At 38.9% G+C, this 25,729-nt stretch overlaps 1 protein-coding gene across 11 annotated transcripts in view; it reads right to left on the bottom strand.

The window, feature by feature from the left end:
* The window catches only part of ARID1B (AT-rich interaction domain 1B), a 347,348-nt gene that overhangs the window by 312,328 nt on the left and 9,291 nt on the right, over positions 1 to 25,729 (bottom strand). The gene's annotated exons all lie outside the window — the stretch shown is intronic.

Raw genomic sequence — 25,729 nt, 5'->3', positions numbered from 1 at the left:
TCCATGCTTGGTTCCTCCCTACTGGATTACGGCCCATATGTTCTAATTGTCCTGCTTTCAGACTCTTTACAGTGTTACAATTTTGCATTCCAAGTCAGTAAGTGAGTCATAAACAGAACTGCACATAAAAAGACTCTTCTGATTATTATTATTTCTTTGCTTGATTTCAAAAAACAATAAACTCTGGACTTATTTTTCTTGGCATTGGATGTACTGCATTTATAGTGCATCATTTCTGATGCTGCTCACGATAACACAAACCCTCTTAAGAAATCATCTCTCACAAGCCAGTAACTACAGCATCCATTCCTTTACAGGAAAGTCCATTTGTCGGATGTTTGGGGTTTCGGCTTGACAAATGTTGAAAGGGAAACTCAAATGCTGAACTCAATTTCTTGAACAGACCACAACAAAAAAACAGTTCTTGCACCCAACTCCCTCCTCCAAGTGCCTTAAATACATAGTAAGTTTTGAAAGCAATTTGGTAGTTTAATGCATGACAATATGCGTGGAGAATTATTGAATAACACAATTTTAAAATAGGTAGCCATGTTGGTCTGCCATAGTCAAAATAATAGTTGGTCTTAAAGGTGCTACTGGAAGGATTTTTTTATTTTGACAATTTTAAAAGTGAGCAGACATGCACTCTAGTGGATTCTGCTCCAATACCCCAACTTTATAATTTCTATAGCTGGCCTTCCCTGAAGTACCTTTCATTCAATCTTTTTAGTAACAAAGTGCTCAGATTTGAATATGGCACTCCAAGTGGATCACCGTTATGCCCTATGAACAGTTTTAAATGCGAAAATGAATTGAACAGTTGCAGCTGCAAAGTCCTTGCAATACACATAAATATTCATGTACTACGTTTACTGTGTTTTATCAAAGTTGGTGTTTGCAACCTTATCAGCAACTTTTCAATATTCAATTCTAATTTCTTTCAAACATTATTTTTCTTTGATATATTTACCAAGTGTTGTTCTTATCAGTAATTCCTTTCCATTCTTATTTACCCGATCTTTTTCCCTGCATGTTCTAATGGACTCTTTGGTTTCTCTTAGTCTCACCTCCATTTCAATCTGTTCTTAACCTGGATATTTATTCCACTTCTTTATTTTGTATTTCACTTCCCCATACCACATACCATGTTATGAACTATGTTATGTTAAAATATGTGTCCACCACTCACTTTTGTTTCATTCAAAACACTCAGTGTTGATATCAGCAGTACAAAAACTGGAACAGGATGAGGAAAAGTACAAATGCAAGTAGGAGTTTTTCCCTTTCCCTGTCACCATGCATGTGAGAACTACCTGAAGGGTTTTCTTTTCAGCAGCGACCACTAATACACTGTGCCATTAATTTATGAGGTATCTTTCACTAGGTACATGGAAGTGAGTTTAAATATATACCTTGTACCAGCATTCCATGATATAGTATTATCTCGAGATTGAACAAGTCACAAAACATAGCATACCGATATATTTAACATTAAAGAGTAAAAGGTTCACAAGGACATAAAGTGGAAGTTATTTTACTCTAATCTTTACTTTGAAAAAGGCAATGAGGTTCATCGAGGTAGCAATCTTGTAGGCATCTGCTAAGCGTACGCACACAAGGTGGAAAAGGTATCTCAAATGCAAGTTTAACACACATCAGTTAACTACAAGCACTAGATATGAAGGCATTTAGGAAGATGGTGATTATGCCCATTATTATTAAATATTTGCACAGATTTGAATTGACAAGGGACTGATATTGTGTTACTCCGAAATGCTTATCAACACACAACCTTTGCTTTTGACCAAGCTGTTGCCAAATATTCCTACCAGTTTATTAAAAGGAGTGTGCTATTCTACTTGTAACACACTCTGGAACTCCGAAATATAGATAGCTAACTATCAGCTACTGACACTGTTTATCACTAAGTTTACTTCTCTGGTGTAAGCAGAAAAAAAGGTTCAGTTAAAAGAGGTAACCATATGCTTTTTATTGCACGATACCATAAGGAAGCACCTGAAATAAACACATATGTGGAGTTCTCAATTACAGTACCGGGTCAGTTGAGACAGATGATAAAAAAGTTTAAACTGTGTGTATGAATGCAGTAGTATGGCTTAAACATTAAGATAACTTAAATTACATAATTAATCATTTTTAAAAACTTCAAACTTGCATCCACTTAGACATTTATGAGTCCCAGAGTTGGACAAATACACATATAACAGGGATGCAGGATTCCACCCTTAAAATTTGTGTTATTGCAATGCAACACAATGTAAGATTATACTAATCCAAACCAAGACACATTTTATGCATATTCATTATTGTAATATTTTGCAAATGGTCCATCACCAATTAAATGCATTAAAAAAATACAGCAGCAACACACCAATATGCTAGGAAACAATACTACTCAAAGGAAAGGGGCATTTGTTCAAATGAATTAAGACTTCCATCAGAAAGTATATTCACAATGTCCTGATCTAGTTTATAATTTCTGTAGCTTCACTGATTAAGCTCTTTAATATACAGCATATATAGTCACAGCAGTAGCAAGAGGCCTATGCCATAACACTTCCTCTAGACTCCTCAGAAAACACCATTGTTGGAGTGGAGGCAGGGCTCATCCAGAAACATTAAACTGAAAACTGTATTTCATGCTCCCTTTTCTCAACCCAAACTACTAGCTTCTAGAAAAGAAACCAATGAACTTTAAAATGCCATCCTCTTTTCTTACACACTAATATATTTATTCTGAGATGGCTTTTAAACTTTTAAACTTTTTGAGTTGAGGGATCAGGCATTTGCTATCTATTTTTTACGCTGTTGGATAAATCTATTGTGACTACAGTACTAAGCAAACAAATCACAACAGAAACAAAAAATAAATCTGTTTTTAATGAACTACATGCAAGTCGACTCTTTGTGGTGCCACTGGAAGTGTAAGCAGAGGTTAAAACAATATTTAAACCCAAATACACACATTTATCACACCCAATGGCCAAAACAATACCACAGGCTGAGACAAGCAGGCTGCACAGCTTAATGCTGTTGCCCTTCACATTATTATTACTATTTTTTTGACAGTAGTAACTGACTTATATTTGGCTTCACTTTTTATTCCCACTCTCTGACCTTCTTCAGGTCCTCTGTTTAGCTCTCCCTCCTAGTTTATATTTAATCAAAATTACCTGCCCCTTAATTATCTTGGAGTGACCAAAACATTCTTCAGATTCATGAACTACAGAGATCAACTTCCATGAGTATTTATTTATTTATTTGTTGTTGTTGTTGTTGTTGTTGTTGTTGTTGTTGTTGCTGCTGCTGCTGCTGCTGCTGCTGCTGCTGCTGCTAGGAGTCTTACTGTGGCTTCCATGCTCACAAGAGGGTTTGAGCCGAAGTCTGCCTTTTCAGTGGTAGTGCTAACGCTGTAGAGCTTCAGACAGCATCCCCATATAGTTTTAGGGGGCTTGTTAAAACATTCCTAATTCAACAGGGTTTTTTGGAACTTAAAACTGTTTTATTTTGCTGCTTTGTACAGACTGTATTATTTTATGCTACTGACAGCTTTGATTTTTTTAAACCTGTTTTGTTTCGCAATCCATTTTATTATTGTGCATTTTATTCAAAAGTTGTATAGGTATTTGGGAAAAATGATTAAGAAATATGGGTAACAAAAACCTTATTGCGATCAGAAATGACATGGACACTGTCCATGAGATAAATTCCACTCCTCCAAATTTTTTATTTTAAAGGATAGAATTTTCCCATAATATCTTAAGAGCCAATAAAATTCATCTGTAGAAATCACTGTTGCAAGAAGAGCAATTGTCTAAAAACAGCAGAAAGGGAGACTTCCAGTACAGTATGATCACAACTTCACATGTTTAACATGTACAATTTCAACTTCTACGCAGGAAGACTGGCCAGTTGAACTCACACAAATAAAATGCATGGAAGGCAAAGAGTTTAAAAGCTCTTTTCATGCAGGGCTTTTGTGGCATGGAAAGAGCTTATAAGCTCTCGGTCTTGCTTACTGGGCTCTGGGGTGCTCATGCAAAATCCCACGAGAATTCAGTAACCAAGGCAAGGAGCTTCAACGCTCACTGCTTTGCTTGGGGTGTCAAGGCCCACTTGGCACAAATTTCTGGGCACGGAAGGATGCTCGCATGGGACAGTTCCACCAAGGGGGTGCACTTCAAGTATATGTATTTTTGCATATATGCACCATCTCGGGGGGAGTAACAACTGTACAAGATGTGATCATACTACATTACACTACACTTAATCATGCTTCCTGCTGATTACCAGGCGCTGGGGCAAGTGTTAACAAACTGCTATTTCTTTCTGTGCCTGAAGAGGTTCCAGTTCAATGGCTGTATTGCCTTGTGAGAAACCTTGCATGGGGGGGGGGGGGACACCACAAAGGTAGGTGGGGCAAGAGAAGCATCTCTTTATACTGTAGGCTACATTTCAGGCACACAAAAGTCACGAGTTTAACACATACTGTATTTTTCTGTGTATAAGACAATTCTTTTTGCTATTAAAAAATTGGGTGAAAATTGGGTGTTGTCTTATACACAGATAGTGAATGCAGAGGGGGAACGTGCAACTAATGGCAGCAGTAAGCAGGAGATTGGCAGCGGTGATTGGGCAGGTGATTGGTGGCTGCGGCAAGTGGGCGGGTGGGCTGTAGGTGGTGGCGATTGGGAATTGGCAGCTGCGGCAAGGTGTGTGATTGGCAGTGGCTTTGGCAAGAGATCGGCAGTGGTGGGCAGGCAGGTGAGCGATTGGCGGAAGTGACCTCCCCCACCCCCACAAGCTAAACAACTTAATTTCTTAATTTTGGGTTTAATAAAATAGGTGTCATCTTATACATGGGGGTGTCTTTTACACGAAAAAATATGGTACTTCTCCAAATAGCTAAGCAAGAGTTATTATCATAGTTTAAGGGCATCTTTCAGCCAAGGAAAACCTGAAGCGTATGTAACCTGAAGCGTATGTAACCTGAGGTACCACTGTAATGCAGCTGTGTCAGAACACGCTCCACCCACGGCAGCAAGAAGTGCCACAGAAAACTAACTGCACTGTTAATAAATTTTGCTGGGGGGGGGGGGCAGAACCCTAGAATGGGAGGCAACCTTATTGACATTGGCATTCACATTGGGGAAGGGCATGTACAAAAATACATCTATTCTATTTCATATAGTTATATATTAACACAGGAAAAAATGTATGCTGGTCATATATCCTCCACATTTATGGCAAATTATTAATCAAGTCCCACCTGAAACAATTTGTTAAATTGATTTTAATCACTGGGCCTCTCATGTGAAGCTTTGTATAATCAGCATTTCATTTACAAAATTAATTGCCTGATTGATTCTCAAGAGGCAGTAGCTGTCATTACACTGCTGTCATAACTTTTGAGAAGGGGTGTCACAGCATGGAATTCTGACAGTATGAAAAGCATTGCTATTTAAAACTGAGGGTGGGGGTGAAAATAAATGTAGTGACTTCACCAAGAAGCTTTTCAGCCTAAAATAAAGTTTTTGTGTTTTTTCTTTCAAAAAAAAATAAAATCCTGACAGTTTTAATACGACTTGTGACTCCCATCTTCTACTCACTGAATTAATTTACAAATATACTATTCAGCATTTCTTACTGAGAATCACTGTCAATTTAAGTCAATTATACCATGGCATTTCTAGATGAATATAACAAGGTTGTTGGTAGATCAGGGGGTCAGCTGCTCAGAGGTTAGTGTTAAGGTTGATTTGCAATTCGTTTGTTTTTAAAGATTTCAGAATAGCCAACTGACTGAGAGGCTGTTTCATTGTCTTAAAAATACGAGCACAACTCTCCCAGCTTTTCTTCAGGCTTTTATCTGCTATATGTTGTATACAGAGCAGTGGTTTTTCAACCAGTGTGCCGTGGCACCCTGAGGTGCCTTGAATGATGGCCAGGGGTGCTGCAGGCAACATTGGCCTCTGTTCCTCTTTCCATCCCTCCTTCCTCTGATGCCCCTCTCATGTTTCTGCCTCCCAAGGGCTTGCACAGCTGTTTGTTGCAGCAGCTCTGGCTACAAGCTCCGCAGGCAATTGGTGCCTCTGGGGCTGGGCAGGGGGTGCTTCCCAGGCGCCTGTGGGGCAGTGTGAGGAGGTGCTTCTCTTTGGGGCGGGGGGGGCAGCTTAGAGAACAGGGCGGCAACTGCGGCAGCCCAGAGGACTCCTAGGGAGAGGGTATGGGAGAGGAGGCCGAGGGAACACTCCACAAGGGAGGGTGTTCAAAGAGGGGTGAGGGGCTGCCAGCTCTGCAGGCGAGGGGTGACAAAATCCCCACAGGGATGCCGCAGAAAGAATATAGTTGGTCAAGGGAGCCATGGACCCAAAATGGTTGAAAACCTCTGATCTAGAGGGAATTGAGCTCACTTTCTTGAGAGAGACTCAGAAAAAAATAGGTTCCTTGAATCACAGCTGTTGACTACTTGTTCAATAAGCGGTCCCAGACAAAAGCCCCAGAGGCAGCAAACACCATGGGCAGATCCAATGCACATTTAAAGCACAATACTTTCTCAAAGGAATTCTGGGAACTGTACAGTAGTTTGAAACAGGTGTCATGACTTGTAGCTCTGGGGTGGGGAAACTACAGTTCCCAAGATTCTTTGGGGGAAGCTATGTGTTTTCAATGCATGGTATCTGCCCTATTATTTGTCTAGGTCCTGCTGTCTTAAATCAAGGGAAACAATTTTGCTACTTTGTCTCCCTGTTTCCCAACGCATTGTATCTATTTATATAAGGCAATATTTTAAGACATTTACGGTAACCTTTTTTAAAAAAAATATGAAAGGGAAGGGCTGGGCTAGGCTGTTAGAGGCCATTAAAGATGCTCCTTAGTATTTACATCTTCCAACCTTTGCCAAGTATCCCTGACTGATTTTTACATTTCTCAGATGCAGTCTAGCTACTCTACTGAGCAGAAGAAATCTAAACTCATTGAACGTGCACTATTAGACTGCTAATTAATAACTTCCCCTGAAGCTTCCAAAGGCTTTCTAAGCTCAATGACCAAGAAGTGGTTTGCTAGAGGGAATTTACACATTCTGCCAGACTGCTTGCAGAGCTTGTGATCTCTAGCTGAACCTAGGACCTTGGGAATCAGGGATTTTGGCAGCAATCGTCTACATACTTCATGTACCTGATCCTGTATGTGCATTTTTAAATATTTATTAAAAGATCTCATGTGATGACTGTGCTTCAAACTGACCTTTCCTTAAAATGAGACTGAATTCAATTGGTCTGAATTGTTCTTTCAACATATGTAATTGGGCCCAAACAGCAAGCCAGTTCTGTCAGAATACTTAGACATAAACAGCAATGGGACTAAACTGGACTGTATCCCTCTACTCCACCTTAACTGATTTGTGGGTCACAGCTTTTAATCATGTACTGTTGGCTTTTATGCCAGTGAAACTATATAACCAAAACAATTTGCCAGTTTTAAGTTGTTTCAAAAGGGGTATCTATTTTAAATAATTTCAGAAAGCAAAAGCAAAAAATTGAACACATATTATTCCCATCACTCACAAAATCACAAGTAAAAAAGTGGTAGCTATAAGCTAGACTTGAAAAATATTTCCAGTTCCTAGGTAACACTATCAAATTTCTAAACAAAATAACTGCATGGAATGGGGGATGGATAAAATTGGGTTTTAGACAGAGGCATCTAATTTTTAGCACCTAGACAAGCAGATAATCAAGATTTTCCTAACTTTGGACATGTAGACATACATGGAAAAGGGGAGATATGATGTACTAGTTAAATATTTTCACTGCAGGAGGAAACGACATTAAGAAACTGATTTACACACATGCTTACAGAAAGCTTTACAGAAAGCTTCAGCCACACAAGATCTTTCGTATAATGTAACTCACTCCCAAGTATCACTTTACAATTCTGATTAGGTCTTACAAAAATCTTGTTTATTAAATTGCTTTTCTTAGACATGCATAGCTGCTAATTTGTTTCCAACTAAATCATGTATCGTCTTGAAAGATTATATTGCAACACTGAAACAACACTCTAGAGAATACATTTCATGTGGATTTTAGAATTTAAAAGACTAATACTATACAGTTGTAAATTTCCCTTTAAAAGGAAAAGAGGATGCTTTGTAGCAGTAGAAGTCCAATGAAAAACAATTACAGTTTCTTGTGTGTTCGATTCATATATTCAAGAATGTATCACTGAGGATCATTTCAAGGATACGTGAAACCAATGATTCAGCCACAATTACTGCTTTTATAATAATGCACCCAGCAAAGAAGCACCATAGTTCACTGTGCAAATGGTCATACAGAGAAAATAAATAAAAATGCAAACTCAATAGAATGATTGCTTATTTGATAAATAAACTGTACAGTATTAGAGGATAAATCATCCTATAAAATATTAGCATCTTCAAAGGTCTGAGAACACTACAGCAGTTAGCTACAGCTCAATTTGTTCAGAAACATAAAAATTGTACAGAATGCTGCCGCTGTCCAACCTGCAAAACAGCTTTGGAGCCAGTGGTTTTATCAGATTTACCAGCCCACCACTTTACCTTCCAAACTGTTTTACAGGGTCCCCCAACTTTCTAAAACAGCTTTTCAGGTGGAGGGGGGAGGAGATCAGAGAAAATTACTTCATCTCCTCCAGCTGGATCAAAAGCTATTCCACTAGTGAGACAACAGCTTTGGATTCTGCCCCCCCCCCATTTGCAATTTGAAAAATTCATAATGCATTGCAGATACAACAGTGAAGATGTTTAAAGTGACTGACTGAACTAGTATAATGTCAAATGTTCATATTCCAATTGCTTGGGGAATAAATGTGCAGGATTATTTGCAGTCATTTCCGATGCAAGACGGGGAAATGGCCAAATAAACTAGCATTAAAACCTCACACAGGCACTGGCAACAGAAGAAGCCTATGTGGGGGAGGCTGAGAACTTCAAAAAGATCCCAGGAAGTAAGATAGTTAAGAAGCCAGAAGAACAGCAAGCAGCAGGAATCTGAAGTTGATACACAAGTGAAAGATTCAGAGATTATGCACAGGCAAAAAGGTACATTTCTGCATTCTCATCAAAGCTGTTCTACATGCAAACCTTCCATTTTAAAAATCGAGTATAAAACATATGCAACTTCTATGAAAGTAGGAAATACAGTAAAAAAAAATTATTTCCACAAAACTCACTTGGGAGTTCTTAACCTGGTGCAAGACGTCAGCTTGTTGAACCAATTGGGAGCAGTGACCATAGTGCTATTAAATTAAATATACATATAAATGGGCAATTGCCCCAAAAATCCAGCATGATCACATTTGACTTCACAAGAGGAAATCTCACCAAAATAAGGGGACTTGTAAAATGGAAGTTGAAAGACAAAGTCACAAGGGACAAATCACATCAAAATGTTTGGAAGTTGTTTAAAAACACAATATATCAGTCATAGCTGATAGCTTGATGAAGACAACCCAGGGTGCTGCAGATAAAAAGGCAAATTCCATACTAGGGATCATTATGAAATAATGGAAAATGAAACTGCCAATATCATAGTGCTGTTATACCAATCTATGGTGCAACCACATTTAGAAGACTGTGTACAGTTCTGGCCTTTTATTGTAAAATTGGAAAATGTTCAGAAAAGGGCAACAAAAATGATCAAGAGGTTGGAGCAACTCCCCTATGAGGAAAGGGTACATGGTATGGATGGAGCTTTTTAGTTTAGAGAAAATGTGACATGATAGAAGTTTATAAAATTATGCATGGCATGGAGAAAGTGGGTAGAGAAGAGTTTTTCTCCTTCTCCAATGAAGCTGAATGTAGGAATGTTGAAAGGACTCAGGACAGTCAAAATATTCACACAGTGCATTGTTAAACTCCATAACTTGCTCCCCCAGGAGGCAGTGGTGGCCACAACTTGGACAGCTTCAAAGGAGAATTAGGCACATAAATGGAGGTGAAGGCCATCAATAGCTACTAACCGTGATGGCTTAGCTCTGCCTCCACAGTCAGAGGCATTTTGCTTCTAAATACTGTACCAGTTGCTGGAAACTGCAAGAGGGGACAGTGCTCATGTGATTCAGCCCTGCTTGGCAATTTCCTGTAGGCATCTGGTTGGCCACTGAGAAAAGGATGCTGGATTAGATGGTCCACTGGCCTGATCCAGCACATTCATCTTACGTTCTTACAACATAAACTGTGGTCTTTCTTCATTCAGCCATATCATCTTTGGACTTTAGTTTCCACCTCCTGTAAGATTGCTGAAATAAATACACGTGTGCTCCTTCTGCCATATTCTTTTCACCACAAAACAAAATACGCCCCCAAAGGATTATTTCACCCTTAACTCATGTAAAATAACCACAATTCCTTTTATGTGTTATTTTACAAAAACTAATTTCCTCTGTTTTTCTTTGGGACACAGACTGCAATCCAACCCCATGTATCAGGAGGGAGCCCCATTTAATTCAATAGGATTTATGTCTGGGTAGACATGGTTACAACTGCAGCCTAAGGCTGCAATCCTAAACACGTTTATTAGGGCATTAAGTCCCATTAAACACACTGTGACTTACTTCCACATAAACATGAACAGAATTGTCCTGTAATACTAAGAATCATTGAAATCTCACAAAAAATCTAAGGTGTATCACCATAAATAGATAAATTTGGTGCATCACCATAAATAGATAAATTTGAAATTTGATATAAGCAGCTCTCAGAATAATCTAATTAGAACAATGCAAGTAAAGAAAATGTATCTGACCGCAAGCAAATGAAGAACTCAAGGTCTACAAATAACTTTGATTCTGCTCTACACAATGAAACCGTGGGTCTAAAGAAAACACAGTCAAGAAGTGAAGTTAGCCTTCTCATGCTTAGTTTTCCTCTTATACAGAGTATTACACAGTTAGAATCTGGAAGGAAGCAACTTTTAATCAGGAATGCAATTACTTATTTAATCTGCAATTATCCCCTTAGCAATAACCCACAAGGTTATATAAAATGCACTAGACTGATCAGAATTGTAATAAAATATCTACAGACCCAGAGGAATGGGGGGAAATGGACTGGAAAAAACTGACTGGACACTTGGAGAGTAGGAAGAAATCATCCAAAGGAAAACAACTTGAATGATACTACGCAGGCATTGAAAATGTCATTAAAAACCTAAAACAGATTTCTCCTAAGCAGAAAATGTTTTGATAAGCAAAGAAATGGTAGTGGATTGATTCCGCGTCAGTAATGAAGAAGTTTACAAAGCATATCATTCTTTTTATTTTGTAAGCTGTGTTTTGCCTGCTTTTCTTTCTTTGTATGTGGGGCTGCTTTGCCAGGTTTTTGTGTATTTGAGGAGTAGGTTTTTGCTTGTTTTTAAGAGTTTGCTTCTTTGGGGGTGGAGCAATTTGTATTCTCTTATTAGGGTGATTGATTGTGTCTGTGCTTTGTATGTTTTTAGTAGCTGTTTCCTGCGTGTTGTTTGTTTGGGTGCTGTTGGCTTTTTTGTTATTCATCTAATTTAGGGGACATTTTTTGGCAGGTCTTGGGGATGGTGGTTTTCTCCCCCTTCTGTTTTGTTTTTGGGGTGCAGGTGTTTTTCCCTATTTGACCATCATGAGTTTTTCTTTTGTGATGTGCATGACAATTTCTTAAATTTCCAAATGCGCCCCCAAGCTTCAAAAGGGGTTGGGATCCCTACAATAAACCATAGTTCACAGAATCGTAAGGGTTGGCATTTGGGCCCTGCAGGGTTCTTGTTCCTTTATGCAGGTTAAATTTCAACTGCTAGTGTGGAAATACAACTAGGGAAAAATATTTATCTGCTGGCATTCTACCTGAAATCTTATTTGTGTGTGGCTCCTGATTTAGATCTATCTTATATGCAAAAGATGATACAAATTGGCATGACACAAAGCATATGCACATTTTACACACATTTCTGCCCCCTTTTGCGGGTGCATGGAAAGACCCAATCTACATACAGTAGAACCTCTACTTACAACCGCCTCCACTCGCAGACATTCCAAGTTGCGACCACGGCAAACCTGAAAGTAACCGGTGGGTTTGCCGCCGCTCGCGCATGCGCAGAAGCAGGCAATCGCCACCCACACCTGCACACAACGGCGCCTCTCCCAGCAACCCGTTTCGCCATAAGGCAGGCCTCTGGAACAGATTGTGGTTGTGAGTAGAGGTTCCACTATACAATGTTCTGGGCCCATAAAATCCTGCTGACAGCCTTCATTCTATTAATAAAGCCACATAACACTGCTGACTCAACACAATCCTAGAATCTATTTCACATATACTACTACCAATCCAGGATTCCCCATCCTAATGCCCATACAACTTATTGCTGTATATTTGTTGTTGTTGCTGCTGCTGCTTTGTCTGAATGCATTACTTTTGCATTTGTTTGCTTTATTTCAATGTGTGAGTTCCAGCCCCATTTTCATTTTGAATTTTCTACAGTGGTACCGTGGGTTACGAACTTAATTCGTTCTGGAGGTCCGTTCTGAACACGAAACTGTTCAGCGCACGATTTCCGTTCTTATCCTGGGGCAAAGTTCTCAACCCAAGGTAAGTATGTGTGGGTTAGTGGAGATTGTAACTCAAAGTGTTTGTAACCCAAAGCGTTTGTAACCACTGTACTCATCTTCTATTGTGCTGTTTTGTTTCATCCAGAAAGTTTATCCTCTGAATAACTTCATTTAAGGTACTGAAAAAAATGTTGAAAGTACCAGTCTGGGGCTAGAGCTTTGCAGCAACTCACTCAAAACTTCCCTCCTGTTTAATAAAGAACCTGGCTCCTGGTTTAAACCAGTTAGTTAAAACTTGGCTACTAAAACAAGCTATGATCAAAACCCATCATTTCTTATTTCAATAAACTGTGGCAATATAACTAATTTAAACCCAAAGACAAATGCTCTGAACTCCTTCTCCAGCTGCGCCAAAGGAGAGATGAGGGAATCAGCCTAAGTCTCACCTAGATCAATTCACATATCGTTTAAAGCATGATTCAGCATTATATGCAAAATGGGCAAATAGCCACATATTATTCTTATTCTTTTCTACCTCCATCCATTTGTGCCCCAGCCACTCTGGGCAGCTTCCAGCGTATATAAAAACACAGAAAAACATTTAACCTTAGAAAGCTTCCCTACACAGGGCTCTCTTCAGATCTCTCCTAAAAGATATATAATTACTCATTTCCTTGACATCTGATGGGAGGGCACTCTAGAGGGTGGGCGCCACTACCGAGAAGGCCCTCATAATGCTAAACCATTGTTTAATATTACACATTTGAATTAACCTATGACTGAAGAAGCGAAAAGTTGTGATAGCAGCTTAGAATGTAAGTCTGAAGATGAAGGCAACTGAATGGACAGAATTTCCTTCTTTAATAAACCCTGGATTGAAGAAAGAGACTCCTAAAAATGATTTAGAAGAAGAAGAAGAAGAAGAGTTTGGATTTGATATCCCGCCTTTCACTCCCCTTCAGGAGTCTCAAAGCGGCTAACATTCTCCTTTCCCTTCCTCCCCCACAACAAACACTCTGTGAGGTGAGTGGGGCTGAGAGACTTCAGAGAAGTGTGACTGGCCCAAGGTCACCCAGCAGCTGCATGTGGAGGAGCGGAGACGCGAACCCGGTTCCCCAGATTACAAGACTACCACTCTTAACCACTACACCACACTGGCTCTCGATTTAGAAACAAATCAGTTTGGGAATTTAAAGACATATCGGCTTTCCATTAACTCATTAAGTTGATGTAGTCTGGGCTTCCAGATGAATCTCCATTAATTTCTACTCTGACCTCAGCTAGTCCACCTGCTAATTAAGCCTAATCATCTGAGCAGACAGACCATCCTCCAAACCACAGTTTGAATGACTTGAACCAAACAACAGGCTTGGACTGTCCCTCCTCCACATGTTGCTTAAGACTGCAATCAAATCCCATTGAATTCAATAAAACTTACTTTGAAGACACCATTAGGATTGTGCTGTGATACATCACTTCCTGGTCTTATCAACCGCTGCTTGCTGTTGCATTCAAACCAGCAAATCAATGCTTTGAATGAATCCTTCGAACCAGGATTATGAAACAATATAAAAGTGTGGTTTGCAGTCCTGCTTTGGAGGGTTTGCTCAAGCCATTATTCAGATGTAATGACAAACAGTAATTTAATTAAACCAGAAAGTAATGCATTAAACTCTGTGTGTGAGCCAATACAAGCCTGTGGCTAGTTTCCTATCATCCAAACCATATTTTGAAGAATCATCAGAATGCTTATTATGGCATCTATAGCACTAAATAACTTGTTTTTTATATCTTGTATATACCCAATCCAAACATACACAAAATGAGAACTTTAATAAATGATCATTCAGCAATTAGCAATTAGCAGATGTCGGCTAAAAATTTCCAAAAGCCATTTGGATACTATGTTACTATAATGTTAACATATTTTTAATTAACATAAAGAAAATGTTTTGTATTTCCTTGTTTTTTATCATAATTTTCAATTAACAATAAAAAGAATTGCAGCTACTATAAATACTTACCTGGGAGCACATCCCATTAAGACCAGTGGGCACTACAATTTAATAGAAATTAAACAGCATTGAACTGTTAAGTGATCAGGAATCTAAGACAAAATATCTATCAAAATAAGTGGATGCCAAATACACAATAAAAGATGCAATTTTATGCAGCGTTTCAGAAAGTACTGCTTAAAATATTATTTCCTTGATGCAGTTTTTCCATAGTTGAGGAAGCATTTGCTAAAGTTAATTTGCTTACATCCATTTTTCGTTACTTATGTCATGCACAGATTTGAACTGAACCTCTGATATAGATATCATAAACTAACACGTTGAAAGTAGCTATGACATCTCCCACACAGATTTAGGTCCTCATAGTATAAAGAAAAGTGGTGAGAAACCAGATATAATGAAAGAGAAAGGTGCTGTTTACACATTTATCTGTTAGGCTCACACGTTTCCAAGTACATTGCCAGTTACTTTAAACAGCAAGTGCTGCAATAATTTGGCATCCATCCATCTGACAATTTGATTCACACCTCATTTGCTACTTAAGTTAAAACATTTCAGACAACCTTGAGAAAGCACCTCTTGTCTCCAGAAAAATGCATATTTTTATAACAATGCCAAAGGTCTCAGCAAACACTATAAACACAGATCTTTCAAAAAATCCGTCCTTTCAAAGATGTTATCTGGAGTTGTAATATGCACATGCACACATAACACTGATTTCAGACTTTGGCACCAGTTCTGAGGTGGATACTTTTAACAGGTAAGCAGGTTTTGAATATATTATGCTTAATTGGTGGCAACAACTTAAAATGCAGACTTCAATACAGACAATGCAGGAACTTTAACATGTTGGAGCTAGAAATAGGAAAATAATGTTTCACAGCATTAGGATTCATAGGGTATCCAGTGGTTGCACACTTACACAAAGTTCCTCCACCCCATTTCAGCTTACTTACTCCTCCCTGTATTGCACAGTTCAAAGTGCCACACAGTTCAAGATGTCCACAGACCCTCTGGGGAGGCTCTTAGGGGAGCACAGGAGTTGCACGATGGAACTGAAAATAAGTTACACAAGTTGCCCTCTGCTTTAGCAACCACTGGATATAACCATAAGGTTGAATCCTATGGACTCAATGTACAGAATGGGTTTATCAGTTTCCTTAGCCCCTTTTCGGAAGCGGACTATTGACATGCACGGGCTGCTCTAAACTAGATTTCAGTGTCATGATTGACTGAAATGGTGTTCACCATTTCTCCAGCCACAGTTCTACTTCTGCATATGACGACAACTTCCATCACCAACACCCAGAGGCACATATCTAACTATATGCCAACCATACAAAAGCTGTAGCATGTTAAACTGAATTGTTGCATGTTCAGATATGTAATTTTATACATGGTGGGAGCAGACATCATCATCTAACACACGAGAAAACTGTGGCTAAAGAAGCAGGCATCTAATGTAGGCCTTAGTAAGCATTTTAATTACTTTTAAAATATTTTATTTTAATGAAGTAACCGAGTCTTCCCCAACCTGGTATCCTCCAGAGGTTTTGGATTCTCAGCTTTCAACAGCCTCCATCAGCATGGCCAATGGTCCAGAATAAGAGGGATTCTTTTTCATCAATAGCAAGTGGCCACCAGCTTGGAGAAGGCTAGTGTAACCATCTGGAAAGGTTAGCATAGCTATTCACAGGCAAGTTCCACAAGACCTAGTCGAAAACACAATACAGAGTATTGTGTTACAAAACACCTCACCCTATTCAAAACAATGGTCTCTGCTTGGCCAAAATTGGTTCTGTGTCAACTGGAGGTAGCCAGTTTGGAAATAGCATTGAGTAATTTCACAGAACACATGCAAGTAGGTCTGTGCAACTGGTCTGGCCGGATCCCGAACCAAATCAGACCGACCAGGGAAGCCCTGGCTTACCCCCAGGCTGTCAATGGGTGTGCCTCCTCCATGAGAGGTCCAGAGGTAATATGAGAATGGGCCTTTTCTGCAGTGGCTCCCCATTTGCCAAATGCTCTCCCTAGGGAGGTTTAACTGGCACCTTCATCATACATCTTTAGGTGCCAGGAGAAAACATTTCTCTTCAACCAGGCCTTTGGTTGATTAACAGTCTATATCTTTTTAAATGTATTTGAGGGAGGAAGAGGTTATATGTTTGTTTTGTTCTTATTATGTATTTTGTGGTTTTATTCTGTATTGTATGCTGAGAACTGTCCTGAGATCTCCGGGTGAAGTGTGGCATACAAATTTTAATAATAAGAGTAAATGCAAGCAAGGTGAAAAATGCTTCTTATCACACTCTAATACTTTTACGTGCTATAAATTGGACCTTTCATGAATTCCAAACCTTAAACTAGAGACACAACAATACAGAAAAGCAAAATGAGCATACAATCAAAGCTTTCGTAGAATCAGAGAAAGAAAAAGTTCCCAATGCACTTGGTCGTACCAATGTGAATCTTACAGACTAGCAGATATCTTTATCATAGCTGGATGACTTGTCATCATGCACATTATTTACTAAATAATACTTTATTTTTAAGATAGTCAATTTAAAATATATATATGAGAATTTCTATTCATGAAATTAAAGCACTCACTCTAAATCCACATTCAATTTAGTCCAGTTCAGGAGCCATTACAAGCCTTAGATTCACAACAACAAGCAATGCTGTGTGAAAGACGATTAAAAACCAAAATAAATAATGCTTCCTAAATAAAAATTTCTAGTACAACATGTTTACAAAGGACATACACTTTCTCAGCACTTAGAATTATTTCTGTAAGTTGTCTTTATTTGATTTTATAGAGTATATAAAACAATTATAACAGATAAAATTTTTAAAAAGCACTGAGAATTTTTCTTCTGTTCATTCATGAGAAGATTACGTTATTATACTGTACCTCTTAATCTGCTTCTGCTGCTCTTTTGGCACTGGAAACTTAAAATATTACCAGGTTGAATCTCCAACTCTTAAGAATCAATACATGCTGCCCCTTCAGGAAAAGGTGTCTGGATCTTATGTGTAAAGCCTGAATAGTGAGCTAAAAACATATTCAGATGTACTGGAGGTTCTTCACATATTCCCAAGCAGAGAATCTCAAAGTGACAGCAGACACATGCTACCAGACTTCTCTGCAGGGGGTGGCAGTTTGAGGTATCAAAAGGATTTTAAAAGAGGGGAGGGACAGGGACAGAGCCTGGCAGGCAGCAGAGGAGGAAGAATACTGAAACCTCTGGAAACGACTTAATGTCCTTGGCTTCAGTACCTTGTTTGGAAACAGCTTTGGGGATTTTGTGGCACTCTCACCACCGGCTATATTTCTCACAAAAAGAACTATTTAAAAACATGTAAACATTGAATGATAAATTATATATCTTAACTAAATGCTACAAAAACAGTGAATTCCATTTTGATGCTCAAGCACACGTGCTTTCCCTCCTCTCTATGAGAACGTAAGTAGCTTTAGACCTGTATAAATTAAAGGTGGTGGTGTGCTTTTAATTAATTCATGCTCCCCCACTGAGTTAAAGACCTCGCACAGGGCAAGCAACTCTCTACTGCAGATAGAAAAGGCTGAGGCGAAAACCCCACTTTGAACAGCTGATTCTAAAAATAAATGGTGGTCCAGTGCATTTTTTAAAAATCAGAAATTAACTTACAATAGACTCTGTGATGATATGCTACATCAAAAACAAAAAAGCAGGAGTATCTTCTCACACACATTTTAATTGCTGATATTCTACAAGTAAAGGCTATTGAGGAGTATATGGCTGGAAAAGGCAATTTAATCTGACAATTTTGATTTGCTTCCAAGACCGGATGCTGCAAGCAGCCCACTCAAGACAAAAGAAATCCCAAAATGTCAGTAAAGGTGTAAAAGTAAAAAGGTAAAGTAAAAGTGCAATCCCCCCCCCCAAAAAACACAATAATCTCAGTTGCCCAAACAAGAAATGATGACTAGTTTCAGTGAAGATTTTTCTGCAAAGCTATTCAGGGATAAGATATGTAAGAAAGTGATGGCAACACCCACCTGGTAGTACTCTAGTATCCTAAGCAAGATATGGCCCCACTGAATTATCGAACCATTACTTTAGGTGTATCCCATGTCTGTCACTGGGGCAGTAAGTATCATCCAATAGGATAAATACAGGTAACAAAATAATAGGAAGATTATATTAATGATAACAAGAAGTGTTGAAGCACCTCAAGAGCTTCAGCTATCCTTCAATAACTGTTGTCTGTAAACCAGGGGTTGGCAAGGTTTACCTCGCCTGGGCCAGTTCACTCCAGTGGAGATCCCTCCGTGGGCCGGATCGTGTGTGTTTGTTTGTGTGTGTGTGTGTGTGTGTGTGTGTGTGCATGCGGCCACGATTTCCAGCGTCTGAGCATGTGCAATGCGATTTTCGGCACTGCGGAAGCGAGTCCCTGCGCTGTGCCGGTTTAGCGCAGCACGAGGGGACCTGCCGAGCGGGCGGCTCGGTTGGGGGTGGCTCATGGGCCGGTTAAACGACCCCCGTGGGCCACTTGTGGCCCATGGGCCTTAGGTAGCCTATACCTCTTAGTCACTTTGGTCTGTTAATTCACCTTTGTCTCTCCTCCTCTTAATGCAAGACCTCCACTGAAATTGTTTCACCTGTTTCCTTGCAATAGTGGCCACATTCGTATTAAAAAACCCCATGAATTAAGGGCTATAAAGCTCTTTCCTACTTAATTAGGGAACAGAAGGAAATGTAGGACAAACCTATGAACTGAGGTTGCATTTTTTTTTATCCATTACTGAATCATTTGAAGGTGGAATCCATACCACTTCCAAGGAGGAGGTGGTGACACATCCCCTCCTTAAGAGCACCTCCCTGGACCCATAAGTGTTAAACAACAATACTCAGTGATGAATTTCCCCCTTTGGGGCAAGGTGATCTAGAGGGTGGTAGCTGTCTATCTAAATCCATGGCAATGAAACAATCTTAGCCAGCCTGGTTGATGGCCTTTGTTCTCCTTGACCTTTGTTCTCCTACTGACAATGGTACTCTTCTGGAGCAGCTCGGGGATATGGGGTTTGAGGGCCTACCCCCTACCCCTACCTTCAAAGTGGTTTCCTGAGAGTAGTTTTGGCAGTCCATTGTTTGGTGCCATGGGAGCTGTCTTGTAGTGTCCCACAAGGTTCCATTTTGTTCCCCATGCTGATGTAAGATATCATCAGAGATTGGTAGTGAGGTGTCACCAATATGCAAATGGCACCAAACTCTCTCTCTCTCTCTCTCTCACATCTGAATCAGGAGAGGTGGTGGAGGTGCGTTCAGTGTTTGCAATGGTGGTGGGCTGGATGAAGCTCAAACCTTAGCTCAATCTTGAAAAGACATAGGTGTTAATGTGTTCCTAGTTCTCAAGTCTGGGAGGTGAGCCTGTTCTGGATGGGGTTGTGTTCCCCTGAAAGAATATATCCATAGCTTGTGACTACTCTTGAATCCAACATCATCATTGGAGGATCAGAAGGCCTCAGCAGCTAGCAATCCCTATTTTCAGCTATGCCTCCTTCACCTATTACAGGCCTTTTGGATAGAGGGGCGTGAAGACTGCTCGGACATGTAAAATGGTCAAAAATGCAACAGCCACATTACTGCCTGGGTTCCCATTTACAACCCACACAACCACTGTTTTTAAAACAGGTTCAGTGATTGCTAGTTTGTTTCTGGGCCCAATCCAACCAGCTCACCTAAGTACATAAAGCCCTAAACAACTTAAGCCCCAAACAGCTGAGATGCATCTGGGTCAGCCCTTGTTTAGTTTCTGTCTTATGCTGAAATATGTACTACTTCATTCTGGCCTTTCACACTTGAGATAACTATTCTGGCAAGTCACTTTGCGACTTCAATTTGTTCTAAAGTGTTTTCAGTATTGTATTTTTAAATTGCTGTAACCCACCCTCAGACCTCATGAAGAAGGGTGGCTAAGAAACTGAATACATAATAAAATAATAGTAAGAGTTATGAAAAACAGAGAAGACTATCTGGAGTTTCCACGCTGACAACTTACAAAACAGATGGATGAGTACACAATATCCAATACTGTACAGATTGGGTGGGGATTAACCTGCCATAAACCATCCCAATCTGGGATGCTGTATTTGGTTGCATTTCGCCTGGATATTGTTGGTAAGAAAGAGTGTAAGAAGATCTCGGCAAGATCAGACCAAAGGCCTGTAGTCAAGCATTCTGTTCTCACAGTGGCCAACCAGATACAGATAGGTAGCCGTGTTGGTCTGCCATAGTCAAAACAAAAAAATTCCTTCCAGTAGCACCTTAAAGACCAACTAAGTTAGTTCTTGGTATGAGCTTGGTATGGTGTGTATCTGAAGAAGAGTGCTTGCACACGAAAGCTCATACCAAGAACTAACTTAGTTGGTCTTTAAGGTGCTACTGGAAGGAATTTTTTTGTTTTGACAGTGGCCAACCAGACATCCATATCACCCACCAAGACACGAGCACAATACTACTCTGCCACTCAAGTTCCTCAGCAACTAGAATTCTAGAATTCGGGGTCTTGTGTCCTGCCTCATGATGCCTAGAAGTTATCTTTCTAGAGATCCTTATTACCCTTTTGGAATGTTTAAGTATGGCTACAGTATTTTGTTTTCTACAATTAAATCTCTGGAAATGATAGTAACCTTTTAATTTTATTAGCAAATGAAAAATGTGTTGGTGATAACACAAAATATACAAGTTTACTCCAAAATGTTTTCTATATTTTTGCATACCATAGTAATGTTTTGCTGTAGTCAGCCAAAAACTCAGAAATCTGTTTTCAAGCAACAGCTACAGCTGATTAACAAGTAATTTCATTTGCACCCTAGCACACTGTACTAATTAATTTATTTTCTCTTCTTTTTTGAAGAATATCTGTTGAATTCATAGTGCTTCTTCAAAACTGGTTGCTTTTCTCCTTTGAAAAACACATAAGAAAATGCATACCTTTAAAAAAATTAAGGCATTATTATTTTAAATAGATACCCTTGGTTTTCTAAGCGTTGTCATCAAACTCAGCCACTACACTTACAAAGGGAATAAAAGCTTAGCTTATTGTTACAAGAAAATAGACCATAATAAAGGTACAACTGAGCAACCAGCAGCCAGAAACTATTACTCCAAACAAACAAAATAGCCTCTCAAACTTCTCTCTTTACAGTTCTTTTTCACAGCATCCAAATCAGCAGCTTATCTTTGTCAGTGAATTATTCTTTCCTCTGCCAGGCAGGAGAGCTACTTGTCTGTGTATACTGCCTGTGTGTTATCTATATATGCATTCCATTTGAATCCAATTTCCTTGCATTACCTCTGCCCAGGTCAGGGATGAATGGCTGTCAAATTCCCTCAGGAATAAAAAGAAAAACCCTTTCTTCCTGAGGCAGCAAGTTTCAATTCACAGAGCACATGGCTAATCTACATATGTGAAGGTCACAGCACTTCAGTCAAGGAGGTTAAGAATGGAACAGCTCACGTAAGGGGCTGTCTTAAACATCTTGGCATGGCGCCCAACAACTGAGATTGTTGAAAAGCAATAGATAGCTTCTGGCAGCACCAAGAGTAAAAATATTTTGATCATGTGATGCCATGCAAGCAAACCACTTTGCTTCATGTGAGAAACTTTTACAGACACTAATACATACCACATTTTGAATCAACTCCAGGCACCAGCCTCCCCTCCCCCATGCTTAGTAACTGAGCTGAGGGGGGGGATAGAAACACTAAAATGACTTCAGTGGAGGCTGATAATTTCCCAAGTTAAAAAGAAATTAATCTTACAGCAAACCCAGGGATATAAATAACAGTTAACTATAAACATCACTACAAATATCACCCTAACGGAACTCAAACTGTTTGTGCCACTGAAGTCAATTATCTTCATTTATTTAAAGGGACTGCAAAATAAAATTAACTCTGTCCACCATAATAATTCCTCATTGTATGAACTCTGCTGAAGTTCTCAGCTCTAATGCCAGATACATTTCATTTTCATATTGTACAGTTAAGGCTTGCAGTTTCACATACAAATTAGCTTGCACAGCCTGCTGCTTCCATGAAATATGCAAGTGGTCACTTTTAGTGTTTGTTCTCCACACCCAGACTGGAAAAATCTATATGCTTGGTTGTCCAGGTGCCTAAAAATTTGATGCTGGTGCATAAGGAATATTTTTACACCACCATTATCCCCTTGCAGGGTTTTTATTTTGCTGAGTAGGACAGAATGAAAAGAACCCTAGCTGGGAGGGGATGCTAGTAGTTATAAGGACCACACATTAAATGGAATAGGAATACATTAATTAGACAAAACAGCACATTTCAAGTCCAAGACATAGGAAACAAAGCCAGAAAATTCTGAAAATGCAGGTCACCAAAAGCCTTCTATTTCATTTGAAAATTAAGGGAATGGTAACTACATCAGGTGTTTTCTCAGCACCACAGTTATAAATAAAACCTAACTGAAGAAAACTGTTTTACCAGGAACTGAAGGTAAGAAATCAGCACCAAGTTTACTGGCCCAGCTACTGTATGCTTAGTACCGGGCACAAATCATGATTGCACCTTATCATAAACCATGCTATTAACCCAATATTGAAAGTGCATTATTACAACACTGAAAGCACATCTCCTGAATTTGGATGCTATACCAAACTGCGAAGAGTCCAGTCTCCCAAATACTCCTTTTTTCCAGCCTATCTTTTTGCCTCTCACAATATGCAATTACATTGATTAGCAATGAACTCCTACACATGCCTACTCAGGAGGAAGTCCCTTTGAGTCTCTGGATAGGGGGTTGCATTTGCCTTATTGGATCACATCTTGTACAGTGGAACCTCAGGTTAAGAACTTAATTCGTTCTGGACGTCCGTTCTTAACCTGAAACTGTTCTTAACCTGAGGTACCACTTTAGCTAATGGGGCCTTCCGCTGCTACCGTGTGATTTCTGTTCTCATCTTGAAGCAAAGTTCTTAACCCGAGGTACTATTTCTGGGTTAGCGGAGTCTGTAACCTGAAGCATCAGAAACCTGAAGTGTCTGTAACCCGAGGTACCACTGTATTTATTTGTTATAAATTGGGACAGATTTGTTCAACTGACCACTTCTTCTTGAGAGGACAAAAGTCCACCAATGGTGACAAAACAATCTTTATATTTTCCAAAACATGAGATGCTGGTACGCATGCTCCCAGGTTTTTCTGACAGTTTTCCACAATCCTCTTTAAACTATTGAGGTGAGGCATAAAAGCAATTTTGGAATTTGGTATAAAGCATTCTACATTGCAATTCTGTGTGTATATACTCAACAAATATATACTACGGTCACAGATCTAGTAAAATTATTTTTACTCACAAGTAAGTCCCACTTTGCTCAATGGGACTCACTCCTAGGTAAGCATACATAGGATTGAAACCCTAAAGGGGAATACTGAAGTTCATATGCTATTTCCCCTGGAAAAACTGTGCACAGCTAAAGATTATAGGGTTAGATTTCTCAATTAATAGTATTTTTCCTCATATATGTTCCTATGCCATTTCAACAAACTCACTGACTCATAAGTACAATTCATACAGCTCTGGTATTCTGAACTTTCATCACATAAATTAGGCTCTCTCATTTCATTCTGGAAATTAAAATTGACAAAAAATGGATTTCAGTCAGGAACTGTCTGGAGTAGATATGGACCTGCACTACAAAATCATACTTTGATAGGTTTCTTTCTTGCCAAAATATTTATTCTAATGACTCTTGTCACTCAAATAATCAAATCTGCTTTAAAGACTTTTCTGTACCTATAAAACACAACTGCAAACAATTGGGCCCATTCCTATTTTGCAGGATATTTCAAGGCTAGCATTGTCAGAAAAGATCAAATTGTAATTTAGATCAACATCAAGCTAGACAAAGTTTTAGTTGAAATAAATATTTATTATGAAATCATTTAACTTCTGTGTGAAAAAGCAAGACTGAGTCATGTTTTAGTATGCAAAATATAGTAGATTTACTTGTGTAAGTAAGCTATGGAGCCACAGCACTAGGAAGAAAAATACCTTGCATGACATTCAGGAAAACTGAAGTAGAAACAAGCTACTTAGCAATGCAGTCTTAGACCATAAGGCCAAACATTTTACATTTCCTCAATGTTAAACAAAGGATCTCCAGAGAAGAGAAGAAAATACCACTGAAAATACCTGTTCAAAAAGATTCTCAAAAAATTTAAGTGCGTTGTTTTGGAGAAACAATTGACTTCAACCCTTTCATTGCCAATAAGAGACATAATCGGTTTGCCATTGCAATCAATAAGACTTAGGTTTACCTAATTGCAAAATGCAGCTATTCATTAGTTTCCTCTACAACTAATTAATTTATCTGAACAGTCATTATATTAAAAAATTCCCAATCTGATATCCTATCATACTATCACAAAACTCAAGCGCAACAAGCTGAACAGAAAAGGTGTAAAAAAAACCAGCTGCTATGAAATACAGAAGACGGTGGATCTAACTCATAAAGCTCAGATAAGGAAGACTAGTATTTGATAGAGGGATTGATTTGGCTTTGTATCTTTCTACAATCCCTTGTTTATTAATTCTCAGTTGTTCTGTAACCTGTCGTTATTAAGAAGGCAGAGGAATCAACAAAACTAAGGCTGCAATCCTAACCATGTTTACTCAGATGTACATTCCACTTAATCCAAGAGGTTTACCCCAGGGTATGTAGAGTTAGGACTGTAGGCTAAGTAATATAATACTGGGTGCAAGTGTCTTCACGACATATTTATCCAGCCTATAAAACTGAGTAGCAGCCTCAGTCCTTCTAGAAATTAGATAATAGATAGATATGGACAGTAAGCCTATACATAATGGATCATTTTTTAAAGAGAAAGCAGATGTAGATCACAAAATCCAGAATTCACATACTTAAACAGAGGTTCTAAATATTGAGAGGAAAGGGAGAGGGTAAATAAGTTATGTCCATAAAATAAGTAAAATTCTAGTACAAAAGCACATCAAATACAAGATAAAATAGGATGTTATTTAAACTATGTTAAGATACTATTTTTTTCCTTCTTGAAATATTATTTTTCTTCACATATCAT

This window comes from Podarcis pityusensis (genome assembly GCF_964106645.2).
Source record: "Podarcis pityusensis genome assembly, chromosome: 3".
In the NCBI taxonomy this organism is placed as follows: Eukaryota; Metazoa; Chordata; class Lepidosauria; order Squamata; family Lacertidae; genus Podarcis; species Podarcis pityusensis.
The sequence above is the reverse complement of the archived record's forward strand: the minus strand, read 5'-3'. Positions and strand labels throughout refer to the sequence as shown.